Source organism: Rhinoderma darwinii, unplaced genomic scaffold (assembly GCF_050947455.1).
Source record: "Rhinoderma darwinii isolate aRhiDar2 unplaced genomic scaffold, aRhiDar2.hap1 Scaffold_498, whole genome shotgun sequence".
In the NCBI taxonomy this organism is placed as follows: Eukaryota; Metazoa; Chordata; class Amphibia; order Anura; family Rhinodermatidae; genus Rhinoderma; species Rhinoderma darwinii.
The window spans coordinates 76,277-93,291 of record NW_027464045.1 but is presented as its reverse complement, the minus strand read 5'-3'; the positions used below and the strand labels follow the sequence as shown (position 1 = coordinate 93,291).

At 47.5% G+C, this 17,015-nt stretch overlaps 13 non-coding genes across 13 annotated transcripts; all 13 read right to left on the bottom strand.

Annotated features, from left to right (window-relative positions):
- Positions 1 to 379: 379 nt before the first annotated feature.
- LOC142720443 (U2 spliceosomal RNA) lies at positions 380 to 570 on the bottom strand. Its single transcript, XR_012873230.1, has one exon. It is a non-coding gene; the product is annotated as a U2 spliceosomal RNA (small nuclear RNA).
- A 1,138-nt stretch (positions 571 to 1,708) lies between these two features.
- On the bottom strand, positions 1,709 to 1,899 carry LOC142720442 (U2 spliceosomal RNA). The gene has a single exon (XR_012873229.1). It is a non-coding gene; the product is annotated as a U2 spliceosomal RNA (small nuclear RNA).
- Positions 1,900 to 3,022: 1,123 nt separating this feature from the next.
- On the bottom strand, positions 3,023 to 3,213 carry LOC142720441 (U2 spliceosomal RNA). Its single transcript, XR_012873228.1, has one exon. It is a non-coding gene; the product is annotated as a U2 spliceosomal RNA (small nuclear RNA).
- A 1,134-nt stretch (positions 3,214 to 4,347) lies between these two features.
- LOC142720407 (U2 spliceosomal RNA) lies at positions 4,348 to 4,538 on the bottom strand. Its single transcript, XR_012873195.1, has one exon. It is a non-coding gene; the product is annotated as a U2 spliceosomal RNA (small nuclear RNA).
- Positions 4,539 to 5,658: 1,120 nt separating this feature from the next.
- LOC142720394 (U2 spliceosomal RNA) lies at positions 5,659 to 5,849 on the bottom strand. The gene has a single exon (XR_012873183.1). It is a non-coding gene; the product is annotated as a U2 spliceosomal RNA (small nuclear RNA).
- A 1,123-nt stretch (positions 5,850 to 6,972) lies between these two features.
- LOC142720440 (U2 spliceosomal RNA) lies at positions 6,973 to 7,163 on the bottom strand. Its single transcript, XR_012873227.1, has one exon. It is a non-coding gene; the product is annotated as a U2 spliceosomal RNA (small nuclear RNA).
- A 1,140-nt stretch (positions 7,164 to 8,303) lies between these two features.
- LOC142720438 (U2 spliceosomal RNA) lies at positions 8,304 to 8,494 on the bottom strand. Its single transcript, XR_012873226.1, has one exon. It is a non-coding gene; the product is annotated as a U2 spliceosomal RNA (small nuclear RNA).
- A 1,110-nt stretch (positions 8,495 to 9,604) lies between these two features.
- On the bottom strand, positions 9,605 to 9,795 carry LOC142720376 (U2 spliceosomal RNA). Its single transcript, XR_012873164.1, has one exon. It is a non-coding gene; the product is annotated as a U2 spliceosomal RNA (small nuclear RNA).
- Positions 9,796 to 10,923: 1,128 nt separating this feature from the next.
- On the bottom strand, positions 10,924 to 11,114 carry LOC142720375 (U2 spliceosomal RNA). Its single transcript, XR_012873163.1, has one exon. It is a non-coding gene; the product is annotated as a U2 spliceosomal RNA (small nuclear RNA).
- A 1,140-nt stretch (positions 11,115 to 12,254) lies between these two features.
- LOC142720405 (U2 spliceosomal RNA) lies at positions 12,255 to 12,445 on the bottom strand. Its single transcript, XR_012873194.1, has one exon. It is a non-coding gene; the product is annotated as a U2 spliceosomal RNA (small nuclear RNA).
- Positions 12,446 to 13,571: 1,126 nt separating this feature from the next.
- LOC142720436 (U2 spliceosomal RNA) lies at positions 13,572 to 13,762 on the bottom strand. The gene has a single exon (XR_012873224.1). It is a non-coding gene; the product is annotated as a U2 spliceosomal RNA (small nuclear RNA).
- Positions 13,763 to 14,892: 1,130 nt separating this feature from the next.
- Positions 14,893 to 15,083, bottom strand: LOC142720435 (U2 spliceosomal RNA). Its single transcript, XR_012873223.1, has one exon. It is a non-coding gene; the product is annotated as a U2 spliceosomal RNA (small nuclear RNA).
- Positions 15,084 to 16,206: 1,123 nt separating this feature from the next.
- On the bottom strand, positions 16,207 to 16,397 carry LOC142720434 (U2 spliceosomal RNA). Its single transcript, XR_012873222.1, has one exon. It is a non-coding gene; the product is annotated as a U2 spliceosomal RNA (small nuclear RNA).
- Between the last annotated feature and the right edge of the window lie 618 nt (positions 16,398 to 17,015).

Below are 17,015 nucleotides of genomic sequence, written 5' to 3'. Positions count from 1 at the left end.
GCTGCTTTAATGGCTGTTTGCTGTTCCCCTACTCCACTCCACTATTTGACTATGGTGCTGCATCAATCAGTGGCTGGCTCAGGTGCAGCTCTTTAACCTACCTAGGAGGGAGGGCGGAGAGAAGACAAGGAAGGTGAATGAGCTGTTCCAATGTGAAATGCCGGAAACACAGAAACACAGACGACACAAAACAAGAGGTGGCAATGTATTAATTAATTGCATTTAATAAATTAGCTCATTATCACACATGACTGTACAAATGCATTGTCCAACAGGTGTTGAAATAATGGGATTAAAAGGGGAGATCCCATCCGAAAGACAAAAACAATGGCAAACACAAAAAGCACTTTTGGAATCTGATTTTAGTAAACACATAAGGAAAGGGTGCACCGGTCCTGGAAATACTGCAATACCAGGTCAATGCGTGGAGTGGACAGAGCAAGCTCTATTTCCATCTCCCTGTTCTAAAAATCCATTTAATATATGGTCCCCAGATAGGGGACGTATCAGATATTAAACTGATAAGAACAGATACTACACTTGATCTTAGCCAAAAGGCCGAGAAGCGATAACCCGAACGTGCCGCGCATTTTGCTTCTTTTGCTTGCACCACAATGCAGTGCTGAAAGAGGAGGAATCGACATAAAAACGCCTTCCTGGCAACGCCCAAATGCCCTCCTGCCGTGCAAACACTGGCAGCAGCAGCAGCAGCAGCAGCAGCAGCAGTAAGTGCATGCCCACTGCCACCCCTTCTCCTTTCACACCTTGTATCAGCTTTAATCCAGTCCAGTGCTGCCTGCTGAGCAGCACTGACCAACACTGCCTGGGCCCAGGCTTTTATCTCTGAGGCCCCATTATGATGTCAGAAAGCTGGCTCTGGCTCCTGAGGTCTCCACTATGACACGTGCAAAGTTCCGTCTGAACTTTATATAAGACGGTGCGGCTCAGTCAGTCACTCAGTGTTGCCTGAGAGGGCAACACTGCAACAGCCGGCCCCCAGGCTGTCTTTTTTTTGCACAGCTAGTTGCCTCCAGGAGGCCACAAGAGGGAGACAAGGGACTGCAAAATGGAAAATAGGCATCCACCAACTTTACAGACAACTTGTTCTCCTTGCTCCTACAACCTCCATCCTTGCACAGTTTGTTATTCTTCCAGGTAACATAGTAACAAATCCAAATTGCTGCTCTCTTTGTAGGCAAGCAAGGGTTTGTTGCAACTGCAATTCTTACTTCTTCTTGAAATGTAGGGACCACAGTACATTCCATCACATCCATCTAGTGTACACAGGTAGGTCCATTGTGACGGGCGGGCGGGCGGGCGGGCGGGCTGGCTGCTTTAATGGCTGTTTGCTGTTCCCCTACTCCACTCCACTATTTGACTATGGTGCTGCATCAATCAGTGGCTGGCTCAGGTGCAGCTCTTTAACCTACCTAGGAGGGAGGGCGGAGAGAAGACAAGGAAGGTGAATGAGCTGTTCCAATGTGAAATGCCGGAAACACAGAAACACAGACGACACAAAACAAGAGGTGGCAATGTATTAATTAATTGCATTTAATAAATTAGCTCATTATCACACATGACTGTACAAATGCATTGTCCAACAGGTGTTGAAATAATGGGATTAAAAGGGGAGATCCCATCCGAAAGACAAAAACAATGGCAAACACAAAAAGCACTTTTGGAATCTGATTTTAGTAAACACATAAGGAAAGGGTGCACCGGTCCTGGAAATACTGCAATACCAGGTCAATGCGTGGAGTGGACAGAGCAAGCTCTATTTCCATCTCCCTGTTCTAAAAATCCATTTAATATATGGTCCCCAGATAGGGGACGTATCAGATATTAAACTGATAAGAACAGATACTACACTTGATCTTAGCCAAAAGGCCGAGAAGCGATAACCCGAACGTGCCGCGCGTTTTGCTTCTTTTGCTTGCACCACAATGCAGTGCTGAAAGAGGAGGAATCGATATAAAAACGCCTTCCTGGCAACGCCCAAATGCCCTCCTGCCGTGCAAACACTGGCAGCAGCAGCAGCAGCAGCAGCAGCAATAAGTGCATGCCCACTGCCACCCCTTCTCCTTTCACACCTTGTATCAGCTTTAATCCAGTCCAGTGCTGCCTGCTGAGCAGCACTGACCAACACTGCCTGGGCCCAGGCTTTTATCTCTGAGGCCCCATTATGATGTCAGAAAGCTGGCTCTGGCTCCTGAGGTCTCCACTATGACACGTGCAAAGTTCCGTCTGAACTTTATATAAGACGGTGCGGCTCAGTCAGTCACTCAGTGTTGCCTGAGAGGGCAACACTGCAACAGCCGGCCCCCAGGCTGTCTTTTTTTTGCACAGCTAGTTGCCTCCAGGAGGCCACAAGAGGGAGACAAGGGACTGCAAAATGGAAAATAGGCATCCACCAACTTTACAGACAACTTGTTCTCCTTGCTCCTACAACCTCCATCCTTGCACAGTTTGTTATTCTTCCAGGTAACATAGTAACAAATCCAAATTGCTGCTCTCTTTGTAGGCAAGCAAGGGTTTGTTGCAACTGCAATTTTTACTTCTTCTTGAAATGTAGGGACCACAGTACATTCCATCACATCCATCTAGTGTACACAGGTAGGTCCATTGTGACGGGCGGGCGGGCTGGCTGCTTTAATGGCTGTTTGCTGTTCCCCTACTCCACTCCACTATTTGACTATGGTGCTGCATCAATCAGTGGCTGGCTCAGGTGCAGCTCTTTAACCTACCTAGGAGGGAGGGCGGAGAGAAGACAAGGAAGGTGAATGAGCTGTTCCAATGTGAAATGCCGGAAACACAGAAACACAGACGACACAAAACAAGAGGTGGCAATGTATTAATTAATTGCATTTAATAAATTAGCTCATTATCACACATGACTGTACAAATGCATTGTCCAACAGGTGTTGAAATAATGGGATTAAAAGGGGAGATCCCATCCGAAAGACAAAAACAATGGCAAACACAAAAAGCACTTTTGGAATCTGATTTTAGTAAACACATAAGGAAAGGGTGCACCGGTCCTGGAAATACTGCAATACCAGGTCAATGCGTGGAGTGGACAGAGCAAGCTCTATTTCCATCTCCCTGTTCTAAAAATCCATTTAATATATGGTCCCCAGATAGGGGACGTATCAGATATTAAACTGATAAGAACAGATACTACACTTGATCTTAGCCAAAAGGCCGAGAAGCGATAACCCGAACGTGCCGCGCGTTTTGCTTCTTTTGCTTGCACCACAATGCAGTGCTGAAAGAGGAGGAATCAACATAAAAACGCCTTCCTGGCAACGCCCAAATGCCCTCCTGCCGTGCAAACACTGGCAGCAGCAGCAGCAGCAGCAGCAGCAGCAGTAAGTGCATGCCCACTGCCACCCCTTCTCCTTTCACACCTTGTATCAGCTTTAATCCAGTCCAATGCTGCCTGCTGAGCAGCACTGACCAACACTGCCTGGGCCCAGGCTTTTATCTCTGAGGCCCCATTATGATGTCAGAAAGCTGGCTCTGGCTCCTGAGGTCTCCACTATGACACGTGCAAAGTTCCGTCTGAACTTTATATAAGACGGTGCGGCTCAGTCAGTCACTCAGTGTTGCCTGAGAGGGCAACACTGCAACAGCCGGCCCCCAGGCTGTCTTTTTTTTGCACAGCTAGTTGCCTCCAGGAGGCCACAAGAGGGAGACAAGGGACTGCAAAATGGAAAATAGGCATCCACCAACTTTACAGACAACTTGTTCTCCTTGCTCCTACAACCTCCATCCTTGCACAGTTTGTTATTCTTCCAGGTAACATAGTAACAAATCCAAATTGCTGCTCTCTTTGTAGGCAAGCAAGGGTTTGTTGCAACTGCAATTCTTACTTCTTCTTGAAATGTAGGGACCACAGTACATTCCATCACATCCATCTAGTGTACACAGGTAGGTCCATTGTGACGGGCGGGCGGGCGGGAGGGCTGGCTGCTTTAATGGCTGTTTGCTGTTCCCCTACTCCACTCCACTATTTGACTATGGTGCTGCATCAATCAGTGGCTGGCTCAGGTGCAGCTCTTTAACCTACCTAGGAGGGAGGGCGGAGAGAAGACAAGGAAGGTGAATGAGCTGTTCCAATGTGAAATGCCGGAAACACAGAAACACAGACGACACAAAACAAGAGGTGGCAATGTATTAATTAATTGCATTTAATAAATTAGCTCATTATCACACATGACTGTACAAATGCATTGTCCAACAGGTGTTGAAATAATGGGATTAAAAGGGGAGATCCCATCCAAAAGACAAAAACAATGGCAAACACAAAAAGCACTTTTGGAATCTGATTTTAGTAAACACATAAGGAAAGGGTGCACCGGTCCTGGAAATACTGCAATACCAGGTCAATGCGTGGAGTGGACAGAGCAAGCTCTATTTCCATCTCCCTGTTCTAAAAATCCATTTAATATATGGTCCCCAGATAGGGGAGGTATCAGATATTAAACTGATAAGAACAGATACTACACTTGATCTTAGCCAAAAGGCCGAGAAGCGATAACCCGAACGTGCCGCGCGTTTTGCTTCTTTTGCTTGCACCACAATGCAGTGCTGAAAGAGGAGGAATCGACATAAAAACGCCTTCCTGGCAACGCCCAAATGCCCTCCTGCCGTGCAAACACTGGCAGCAGCAGCAGTAAGTGCATGCCCACTGCCACCCCTTCTCCTTTCACACCTTGTATCAGCTTTAATCCAGTCCAGTGCTGCCTGCTGAGCAGCACTGACCAACACTGCCTGGGCCCAGGCTTTTATCTCTGAGGCCCCATTATGATGTCAGAAAGCTGGCTCTGGCTCCTGAGGTCTCCACTATGACACGTGCAAAGTTCCGTCTGAACTTTATATAAGACGGTGCGGCTCAGTCAGTCACTCAGTGTTGCCTGAGAGGGCAACACTGCAACAGCCGGCCCCCAGGCTGTCTTTTTTTTGCACAGCTAGTTGCCTCCAGGAGGCCACAAGAGGGAGACAAGGGACTGCAAAATGGAAAATAGGCATCCACCAACTTTACAGACAACTTGTTCTCCTTGCTCCTACAACCTCCATCCTTGCACAGTTTGTTATTCTTCCAGGTAACATAGTAACAAATCCAAATTGCTGCTCTCTTTGTAGGCAAGCAAGGGTTTGTTGCAACTGCAATTCTTACTTCTTCTTGAAATGTAGGGACCACAGTACATTCCATCACATCCATCTAGTGTACACAGGTAGGTCCATTGTGACGGGCGGGCGGGCGGGCGGGCGGGCTGGCTGCTTTAATGGCTGTTTGCTGTTCCCCTACTCCACTCCACTATTTGACTATGGTGCTGCATCAATCAGTGGCTGGCTCAGGTGCAGCTCTTTAACCTACCTAGGAGGGAGGGCGGAGAGAAGACAAGGAAGGTGAATGAGCTGTTCCAATGTGAAATGCCGGAAACACAGAAACACAGACGACACAAAACAAGAGGTGGCAATGTATTAATTAATTGCATTTAATAAATTAGCTCATTATCACACATGACTGTACAAATGCATTGTCCAATAGGTGTTGAAATAATGGGATTAAAAGGGGAGATCCCATCCGAAAGACAAAAACAATGGCAAACACAAAAAGCACTTTTGGAATCTGATTTTAGTAAACACATAAGGAAAGGGTGCACCGGTCCTGGAAATACTGCAATACCCGGTCAATGCGTGGAGTGGACAGAGCAAGCTCTATTTCCATCTCCCTGTTCTAAAAATCCATTTAATATATGGTCCCCAGATAGGGGACGTATCAGATATTAAACTGATAAGAACAGATACTACACTTGATCTTAGCCAAAAGGCCGAGAAGCGATAACCCGAACGTGCCGCGCGTTTTGCTTCTTTTGCTTGCACCACAATGCAGTGCTGAAAGAGGAGGAATCGATATAAAAACGCCTTCCTGGCAACGCCCAAATGCCCTCCTGCCGTGCAAACACTGGCAGCAGCAGCAGCAGCAGCAGCAGCAATAAGTGCATGCCCACTGCCACCCCTTCTCCTTTCACACCTTGTATCAGCTTTAATCCAGTCCAGTGCTGCCTGCTGAGCAGCACTGACCAACACTGCCTGGGCCCAGGCTTTTATCTCTGAGGCCCCATTATGATGTCAGAAAGCTGGCTCTGGCTCCTGAGGTCTCCACTATGACACGTGCAAAGTTCCGTCTGAACTTTATATAAGACGGTGCGGCTCAGTCAGTCACTCAGTGTTGCCTGAGAGGGCAACACTGCAACAGCCGGCCCCCAGGCTGTCTTTTTTTTGCACAGCTAGTTGCCTCCAGGAGGCCACAAGAGGGAGACAAGGGACTGCAAAATGGAAAATAGGCATCCACCAACTTTACAGACAACTTGTTCTCCTTGCTCCTACAACCTCCATCCTTGCACAGTTTGTTATTCTTCCAGGTAACATAGTAACAAATCCAAATTGCTGCTCTCTTTGTAGGCAAGCAAGGGTTTGTTGCAACTGCAATTTTTACTTCTTCTTGAAATGTAGGGACCACAGTACATTCCATCACATCCATCTAGTGTACACAGGTAGGTCCATTGTGACGGGCGGGCGGGCTGGCTGCTTTAATGGCTGTTTGCTGTTCCCCTACTCCACTCCACTATTTGACTATGGTGCTGCATCAATCAGTGGCTGGCTCAGGTGCAGCTCTTTAACCTACCTAGGAGGGAGGGCGGAGAGAAGACAAGGAAGGTGAATGAGCTGTTCCAATGTGAAATGCCGGAAACACAGAAACACAGACGACACAAAACAAGAGGTGGCAATGTATTAATTAATTGCATTTAATAAATGAGCTCATTATCACACATGACTGTACAAATGCATTGTCCAACAGGTGTTGAAATAATGGGATTAAAAGGGGAGATCCCATCCGAAAGACAAAAACAATGGCAAACACAAAAAGCACTTTTGGAATCTGATTTTAGTAAACACATAAGGAAAGGGTGCACCGGTCCTGGAAATACTGCAATACCAGGTCAATGCGTGGAGTGGACAGAGCAAGCTCTATTTCCATCTCCCTGTTCTAAAAATCCATTTAATATATGGTCCCCAGATAGGGGACGTATCAGATATTAAACTGATAAGAACAGATACTACACTTGATCTTAGCCAAAAGGCCGAGAAGCGATAACCCGAACGTGCCGCGCGTTTTGCTTCTTTTGCTTGCACCACAATGCAGTGCTGAAAGAGGAGGAATCGACATAAAAACGCCTTCCTGGCAACGCCCAAATGCCCTCCTGCCGTGCAAACACTGGCAGCAGCAGCAGCAGCAGCAGCAGCAGCAGCAGCAGTAAGTGCATGCCCACTGCCACCCCTTCTCCTTTCACACCTTGTATCAGCTTTAATCCAGTCCAGTGCTGCCTGCTGAGCAGCACTGACCAACACTGCCTGGGCCCAGGCTTTTATCTCTGAGGCCCCATTATGATGTCAGAAAGCTGGCTCTGGCTCCTGAGGTCTCCACTATGACACGTGCAAAGTTCCGTCTGAACTTTATATAAGACGGTGCGGCTCAGTCAGTCACTCAGTGTTGCCTGAGAGGGCAACACTGCAACAGCCGGCCCCCAGGCTGTCTTTTTTTTGCACAGCTAGTTGCCTCCAGGAGGCCACAAGAGGGAGACAAGGGACTGCAAAATGGAAAATAGGCATCCACCAACTTTACAGACAACTTGTTCTCCTTGCTCCTACAACCTCCATCCTTGCACAGTTTGTTATTCTTCCAGGTAACATAGTAACAAATCCAAATTGCTGCTCTCTTTGTAGGCAAGCAAGGGTTTGTTGCAACTGCAATTCTTACTTCTTCTTGAAATGTAGGGACCACAGTACATTCCATCACATCCATCTAGTGTACACAGGTAGGTCCATTGTGACGGGCGGGCGGGCGGGAGGGCTGGCTGCTTTAATGGCTGTTTGCTGTTCCCCTACTCCACTCCACTATTTGACTATGGTGCTGCATCAATCAGTGGCTGGCTCAGGTGCAGCTCTTTAACCTACCTAGGAGGGAGGGCGGAGAGAAGACAAGGAAGGTGAATGAGCTGTTCCAATGTGAAATGCCGGAAACACAGAAACACAGACGACACAAAACAAGAGGTGGCAATGTATTAATTAATTGCATTTAATAAATTAGCTCATTATCACACATGACTGTACAAATGCATTGTCCAACAGGTGTTGAAATAATGGGATTAAAAGGGGAGATCCCATCCGAAAGACAAAAACAATGGCAAACACAAAAAGCACTTTTGGAATCTGATTTTAGTAAACACATAAGGAAAGGGTGCACCGGTCCTGGAAATACTGCAATACCAGGTCAATGCGTGGAGTGGACAGAGCAAGCTCTATTTCCATCTCCCTGTTCTAAAAATCCATTTAATATATGGTCCCCAGATAGGGGACGTATCAGATATTAAACTGATAAGAACAGATACTACACTTGATCTTAGCCAAAAGGCCGAGAAGCGATAACCCGAACGTGCCGCGCGTTTTGCTTCTTTTGCTTGCACCACAATGCAGTGCTGAAAGAGGAGGAATCGACATAAAAACGCCTTCCTGGCAACGCCCAAATGCCCTCCTGCCGTGCAAACACTGGCAGCAGCAGCAGCAGCAGTAAGTGCATGCCCACTGCCACCCCTTCTCCTTTCACACCTTGTATCAGCTTTAATCCAGTCCAGTGCTGCCTGCTGAGCAGCACTGACCAACACTGCCTGGGCCCAGGCTTTTATCTCTGAGGCCCCATTATGATGTCAGAAAGCTGGCTCTGGCTCCTGAGGTCTCCACTATGACACGTGCAAAGTTCCGTCTGAACTTTATATAAGACGGTGCGGCTCAGTCAGTCACTCAGTGTTGCCTGAGAGGGCAACACTGCAACAGCCGGCCCCCAGGCTGTCTTTTTTTTGCACAGCTAGTTGCCTCCAGGAGGCCACAAGAGGGAGACAAGGGACTGCAAAATGGAAAATAGGCATCCACCAACTTTACAGACAACTTGTTCTCCTTGCTCCTACAACCTCCATCCTTGCACAGTTTGTTATTCTTCCAGGTAACATAGTAACAAATCCAAATTGCTGCTCTCTTTGTAGGCAAGCAAGGGTTTGTTGCAACTGCAATTCTTACTTCTTCTTGAAATGTAGGGACCACAGTACATTCCATCACATCCATCTAGTGTACACAGGTAGGTCCATTGTGACGGGCGGGCGGGCGGGCTGGCTGCTTTAATGGCTGTTTGCTGTTCCCCTACTCCACTCCACTATTTGACTATGGTGCTGCATCAATCAGTGGCTGGCTCAGGTGCAGCTCTTTAACCTACCTAGGAGGGAGGGCGGAGAGAAGACAAGGAAGGTGAATGAGCTGTTCCAATGTGAAATGCCGGAAACACAGACGACACAAAACAAGAGGTGGCAATGTATTAATTAATTGCATTTAATAAATTAGCTCATTATCACACACGACTGTACAAATGCATTGTCCAACAGGTGTTGAAATAATGGGATTAAAAGGGGAGATCCCATCCGAAAGGCAAAAACAATGGCAAACACAAAAAGCACTTTTGGAATCTGATTTTAGTAAACACATAAGGAAAGGGTGCACCGGTCCTGGAAATACTGAAATACCAGGTCAATGCGTGGAGTGGACAGAGCAAGCTCTATTTCCATCTCCCTGTTCTAAAAATCCATTTAATATATGGTCCCCAGATAGGGGACGTATCAGATATTAAACTGATAAGAACAGATACTACACTTGATCTTAGCCAAAAGGCCGAGAAGCGATAACCCGAACGTGCCGCACGTTTTGCTTCTTTTGCTTGCACCACAATGCAGTGCTGAAAGAGGAGGAATCGACATAAAAACGCCTTCCTGGCAACGCCCAAATGCCCTCCTGCCGTGCAAACACTGGCAGCAGCAGCAGCAGCAGCAGCAGCAGCAGCAGCAGTAAGTGCATGCCCACTGCCACCCCTTCTCCTTTCACACCTTGTATCAGCTTTAATCCAGTCCAGTGCTGCCTGCTGAGCAGCACTGACCAACACTGCCTGGGCCCAGGCTTTTATCTCTGAGGCCCCATTATGATGTCAGAAAGCTGGCTCTGGCTCCTGAGGTCTCCACTATGACACGTGCAAAGTTCCGTCTGAACTTTATATAAGACGGTGCGGCTCAGTCAGTCACTCAGTGTTGCCTGAGAGGGCAACACTGCAACAGCCGGCCCCCAGGCTGTCTTTTTTTTGCACAGCTAGTTGCCTCCAGGAGGCCACAAGAGGGAGACAAGGGACTGCAAAATGGAAAATAGGCATCCACCAACTTTACAGACAACTTGTTCTCCTTGCTCCTACAACCTCCATCCTTGCACAGTTTGTTATTCTTCCAGGTAACATAGTAACAAATCCAAATTGCTGCTCTCTTTGTAGGCAAGCAAGGGTTTGTTGCAACTGCAATTCTTACTTCTTCTTGAAATGTAGGGACCACAGTACATTCCATCACATCCATCTAGTGTACACAGGTAGGTCCATTGTGACGGGCGGGCGGGCGGGCTGGCTGCTTTAATGGCTGTTTGCTGTTCCCCTACTCCACTCCACTATTTGACTATGGTGCTGCATCAATCAGTGGCTGGCTCAGGTGCAGCTCTTTAACCTACCTAGGAGGGAGGGCGGAGAGAAGACAAGGAAGGTGAATGAGCTGTTCCAATGTGAAATGCCGGAAACACAGACGACACAAAACAAGAGGTGGCAATGTATTAATTAATTGCATTTAATAAATTAGCTCATTATCACACACGACTGTACAAATGCATTGTCCAACAGGTGTTGAAATAATGGGATTAAAAGGGGAGATCCCATCCGAAAGGCAAAAACAATGGCAAACACAAAAAGCACTTTTGGAATCTGATTTTAGTAAACACATAAGGAAAGGGTGCACCGGTCCTGGAAATACTGAAATACCAGGTCAATGCGTGGAGTGGACAGAGCAAGCTCTATTTCCATCTCCCTGTTCTAAAAATCCATTTAATATATGGTCCCCAGATAGGGGACGTATCAGATATTAAACTGATAAGAACAGATACTACACTTGATCTTAGCCAAAAGGCCGAGAAGCGATAACCCGAACGTGCCGCACGTTTTGCTTCTTTTGCTTGCACCACAATGCAGTGCTGAAAGAGGAGGAATCGACATAAAAACGCCTTCCTGGCAACGCCCAAATGCCCTCCTGCCGTGCAAACACTGGCAGCAGCAGCAGCAGCAGCAGCAGCAGCAGCAGCAGTAAGTGCATGCCCACTGCCACCCCTTCTCCTTTCACACCTTGTATCAGCTTTAATCCAGTCCAGTGCTGCCTGCTGAGCAGCACTGACCAACACTGCCTGGGCCCAGGCTTTTATCTCTGAGGCCCCATTATGATGTCAGAAAGCTGGCTCTGGCTCCTGAGGTCTCCACTATGACACGTGCAAAGTTCCGTCTGAACTTTATATAAGACGGTGCGGCTCAGTCAGTCACTCAGTGTTGCCTGAGAGGGCAACACTGCAACAGCCGGCCCCCAGGCTGTCTTTTTTTTGCACAGCTAGTTGCCTCCAGGAGGCCACAAGAGGGAGACAAGGGACTGCAAAATGGAAAATAGGCATCCACCAACTTTACAGACAACTTGTTCTCCTTGCTCCTACAACCTCCATCCTTGCACAGTTTGTTATTCTTCCAGGTAACATAGTAACAAATCCAAATTGCTGCTCTCTTTGTAGGCAAGCAAGGGTTTGTTGCAACTGCAATTCTTACTTCTTCTTGAAATGTAGGGACCACAGTACATTCCATCACATCCATCTAGTGTACACAGGTAGGTCCATTGTGACGGGCGGGCGGGCGGGCGGGCTGGCTGCTTTAATGGCTGTTTGCTGTTCCCCTACTCCACTCCACTATTTGACTATGGTGCTGCATCAATCAGTGGCTGGCTCAGGTGCAGCTCTTTAACCTACCTAGGAGGGAGGGCGGAGAGAAGACAAGGAAGGTGAATGAGCTGTTCCAATGTGAAATGCCGGAAACACAGAAACACAGACGACACAAAACAAGAGGTGGCAATGTATTAATTAATTGCATTTAATAAATTAGCTCATTATCACACATGACTGTACAAATGCATTGTCCAACAGGTGTTGAAATAATGGGATTAAAAGGGGAGATCCCATCCGAAAGACAAAAACAATGGCAAACACAAAAAGCACTTTTGGAATCTGATTTTAGTAAACACATAAGGAAAGGGTGCACCGGTCCTGGAAATACTGCAATACCAGGTCAATGCGTGGAGTGGACAGAGCAAGCTCTATTTCCATCTCCCTGTTCTAAAAATCCATTTAATATATGGTCCCCAGATAGGGGAGGTATCAGATATTAAACTGATAAGAACAGATACTACACTTGATCTTAGCCAAAAGGCCGAGAAGCGATAACCCGAACGTGCCGCGCGTTTTGCTTCTTTTGCTTGCACCACAATGCAGTGCTGAAAGAGGAGGAATCGACATAAAAACGCCTTCCTGGCAACGCCCAAACGCCCTCCTGCCGTGCAAACACTGGCAGCAGCAGCAGCAGCAGTAAGTGCATGCCCACTGCCACCCCTTCTCCTTTCACACCTTGTATCAGCTTTAATCCAGTCCAGTGCTGCCTGCTGAGCAGCACTGACCAACACTGCCTGGGCCCAGGCTTTTATCTCTGAGGCCCCATTATGATGTCAGAAAGCTGGCTCTGGCTCCTGAGGTCTCCACTATGACACGTGCAAAGTTCCGTCTGAACTTTATATAAGACGGTGCGGCTCAGTCAGTCACTCAGTGTTGCCTGAGAGGGCAACACTGCAACAGCCGGCCCCCAGGCTGTCTTTTTTTTGCACAGCTAGTTGCCTCCAGGAGGCCACAAGAGGGAGACAAGGGACTGCAAAATGGAAAATAGGCATCCACCAACTTTACAGACAACTTGTTCTCCTTGCTCCTACAACCTCCATCCTTGCACAGTTTGTTATTCTTCCAGGTAACATAGTAACAAATCCAAATTGCTGCTCTCTTTGTAGGCAAGCAAGGGTTTGTTGCAACTGCAATTCTTACTTCTTCTTGAAATGTAGGGACCACAGTACATTCCATCACATCCATCTAGTGTACACCGGTAGGTCCATTGTGACGGGCGGGCGGGCGGGCGGGCGGGCTGGCTGCTTTAATGGCTGTTTGCTGTTCCCCTACTCCACTCCACTATTTGACTATGGTGCTGCATCAATCAGTGGCTGGCTCAGGTGCAGCTCTTTAACCTACCTAGGAGGGAGGGCGGAGAGAAGACAAGGAAGGTGAATGAGCTGTTCCAATGTGAAATGCCGGAAACACAGAAACACAGACGACACAAAACAAGAGGTGGCAATGTATTAATTAATTGCATTTAATAAATTAGCTCATTATCACACATGACTGTACAAATGCATTGTCCAACAGGTGTTGAAATAATGGGATTAAAAGGGGAGATCCCATCCGAAAGACAAAAACAATGGCAAACACAAAAAGCACTTTTGGAATCTGATTTTAGTAAACACATAAGGAAAGGGTGCACCGGTCCTGGAAATACTGCAATACCAGGTCAATGCGTGGAGTGGACAGAGCAAGCTCTATTTCCATCTCCCTGTTCTAAAAATCCATTTAATATATGGTCCCCAGATAGGGGACGTATCAGATATTAAACTGATAAGAACAGATACTACACTTGATCTTAGCCAAAAGGCCGAGAAGCGATAACCCGAACGTGCCGCGCGTTTTGCTTCTTTTGCTTGCACCACAATGCAGTGCTGAAAGAGGAGGAATCGATATAAAAACGCCTTCCTGGCAACGCCCAAATGCCCTCCTGCCGTGCAAACACTGGCAGCAGCAGCAGCAGCAGCAGCAGCAGCAATAAGTGCATGCCCACTGCCACCCCTTCTCCTTTCACACCTTGTATCAGCTTTAATCCAGTCCAGTGCTGCCTGCTGAGCAGCACTGACCAACACTGCCTGGGCCCAGGCTTTTATCTCTGAGGCCCCATTATGATGTCAGAAAGCTGGCTCTGGCTCCTGAGGTCTCCACTATGACACGTGCAAAGTTCCGTCTGAACTTTATATAAGACGGTGCGGCTCAGTCAGTCACTCAGTGTTGCCTGAGAGGGCAACACTGCAACAGCCGGCCCCCAGGCTGTCTTTTTTTTGCACAGCTAGTTGCCTCCAGGAGGCCACAAGAGGGAGACAAGGGACTGCAAAATGGAAAATAGGCATCCACCAACTTTACAGACAACTTGTTCTCCTTGCTCCTACAACCTCCATCCTTGCACAGTTTGTTATTCTTCCAGGTAACATAGTAACAAATCCAAATTGCTGCTCTCTTTGTAGGCAAGCAAGGGTTTGTTGCAACTGCAATTCTTACTTCTTCTTGAAATGTAGGGACCACAGTACATTCCATCACATCCATCTAGTGTACACAGGTAGGTCCATTGTGACGGGCGGGCGGGCGGGCTGGCTGCTTTAATGGCTGTTTGCTGTTCCCCTACTCCACTCCACTATTTGACTATGGTGCTGCATCAATCAGTGGCTGGCTCAGGTGCAGCTCTTTAACCTACCTAGGAGGGAGGGCGGAGAGAAGACAAGGAAGGTGAATGAGCTGTTCCAATGTGAAATGCCGGAAACACAGAAACACAGACGACACAAAACAAGAGGTGGCAATGTATTAATTAATTGCATTTAATAAATTAGCTCATTATCACACATGACTGTACAAATGCATTGTCCAACAGGTGTTGAAATAATGGGATTAAAAGGGGAGATCCCATCCGAAAGACAAAAACAATGGCAAACACAAAAAGCACTTTTGGAATCTGATTTTAGTAAACACATAAGGAAAGGGTGCACCGGTCCTGGAAATACTGCAATACCAGGTCAATGCGTGGAGTGGACAGAGCAAGCTCTATTTCCATCTCCCTGTTCTAAAAATCCATTTAATATATGGTCCCCAGATAGGGGACGTATCAGATATTAAACTGATAAGAACAGATACTACACTTGATCTTAGCCAAAAGGCCGAGAAGCGATAACCCGAACGTGCCGCGCGTTTTGCTTCTTTTGCTTGCACCACAATGCAGTGCTGAAAGAGGAGGAATCGATATAAAAACGCCTTCCTGGCAACGCCCAAATGCCCTCCTGCCGTGCAAACACTGGCAGCAGCAGCAGCAGCAGCAGCAGCAATAAGTGCATGCCCACTGCCACCCCTTCTCCTTTCACACCTTGTATCAGCTTTAATCCAGTCCAGTGCTGCCTGCTGAGCAGCACTGACCAACACTGCCTGGGCCCAGGCTTTTATCTCTGAGGCCCCATTATGATGTCAGAAAGCTGGCTCTGGCTCCTGAGGTCTCCACTATGACACGTGCAAAGTTCCGTCTGAACTTTATATAAGACGGTGCGGCTCAGTCAGTCACTCAGTGTTGCCTGAGAGGGCAACACTGCAACAGCCGGCCCCCAGGCTGTCTTTTTTTTGCACAGCTAGTTGCCTCCAGGAGGCCACAAGAGGGAGACAAGGGACTGCAAAATGGAAAATAGGCATCCACCAACTTTACAGACAACTTGTTCTCCTTGCTCCTACAACCTCCATCCTTGCACAGTTTGTTATTCTTCCAGGTAACATAGTAACAAATCCAAATTGCTGCTCTCTTTGTAGGCAAGCAAGGGTTTGTTGCAACTGCAATTTTTACTTCTTCTTGAAATGTAGGGACCACAGTACATTCCATCACATCCATCTAGTGTACACAGGTAGGTCCATTGTGACGGGCGGGCGGGCTGGCTGCTTTAATGGCTGTTTGCTGTTCCCCTACTCCACTCCACTATTTGACTATGGTGCTGCATCAATCAGTGGCTGGCTCAGGTGCAGCTCTTTAACCTACCTAGGAGGGAGGGCGGAGAGAAGACAAGGAAGGTGAATGAGCTGTTCCAATGTGAAATGCCGGAAACACAGAAACACAGACGACACAAAACAAGAGGTGGCAATGTATTAATTAATTGCATTTAATAAATGAGCTCATTATCACACATGACTGTACAAATGCATTGTCCAACAGGTGTTGAAATAATGGGATTAAAAGGGGAGATCCCATCCGAAAGACAAAAACAATGGCAAACACAAAAAGCACTTTTGGAATCTGATTTTAGTAAACACATAAGGAAAGGGTGCACCGGTCCTGGAAATACTGCAATACCAGGTCAATGCGTGGAGTGGACAGAGCAAGCTCTATTTCCATCTCCCTGTTCTAAAAATCCATTTAATATATGGTCCCCAGATAGGGGACGTATCAGATATTAAACTGATAAGAACAGATACTACACTTGATCTTAGCCAAAAGGCCGAGAAGCGATAACCCGAACGTGCCGCGCGTTTTGCTTATTTTGCTTGCACCACAATGCAGTGCTGAAAGAGGAGGAATCGACATAAAAACGCCTTCCTGGCAACGCCCAAATGCCCTCCTGCCGTGCAAACACTGGCAGCAGCAGCAGCAGCAGCAGCAGTAAGTGCATGCCCACTGCCACCCCTTCTCCTTTCACACCTTGTATCAGCTTTAATCCAGTCCAGTGCTGCCTGCTGAGCAGCACTGACCAACACTGCCTGGGCCCAGGCTTTTATCTCTGAGGCCCCATTATGATGTCAGAAAGCTGGCTCTGGCTCCTGAGGTCTCCACTATGACACGTGCAAAGTTCCGTCTGAACTTTATATAAGACGGTGCGGCTCAGTCAGTCACTCAGTGTTGCCTGAGAGGGCAACACTGCAACAGCCGGCCCCCAGGCTGTCTTTTTTTTGCACAGCTAGTTGCCTCCAGGAGGCCACATGACCTGCCTAGGTAGAGTCGTGTGTTAACCTTAAACCATACTATCCCCCACCCCCATTTAGTAACGACACATGACACCGAGGTTGGATGTGAAATGGCCACAGCAGCCGTTTATTAATTTCACAGTTTTATAAAAACAATTTAAATCCGA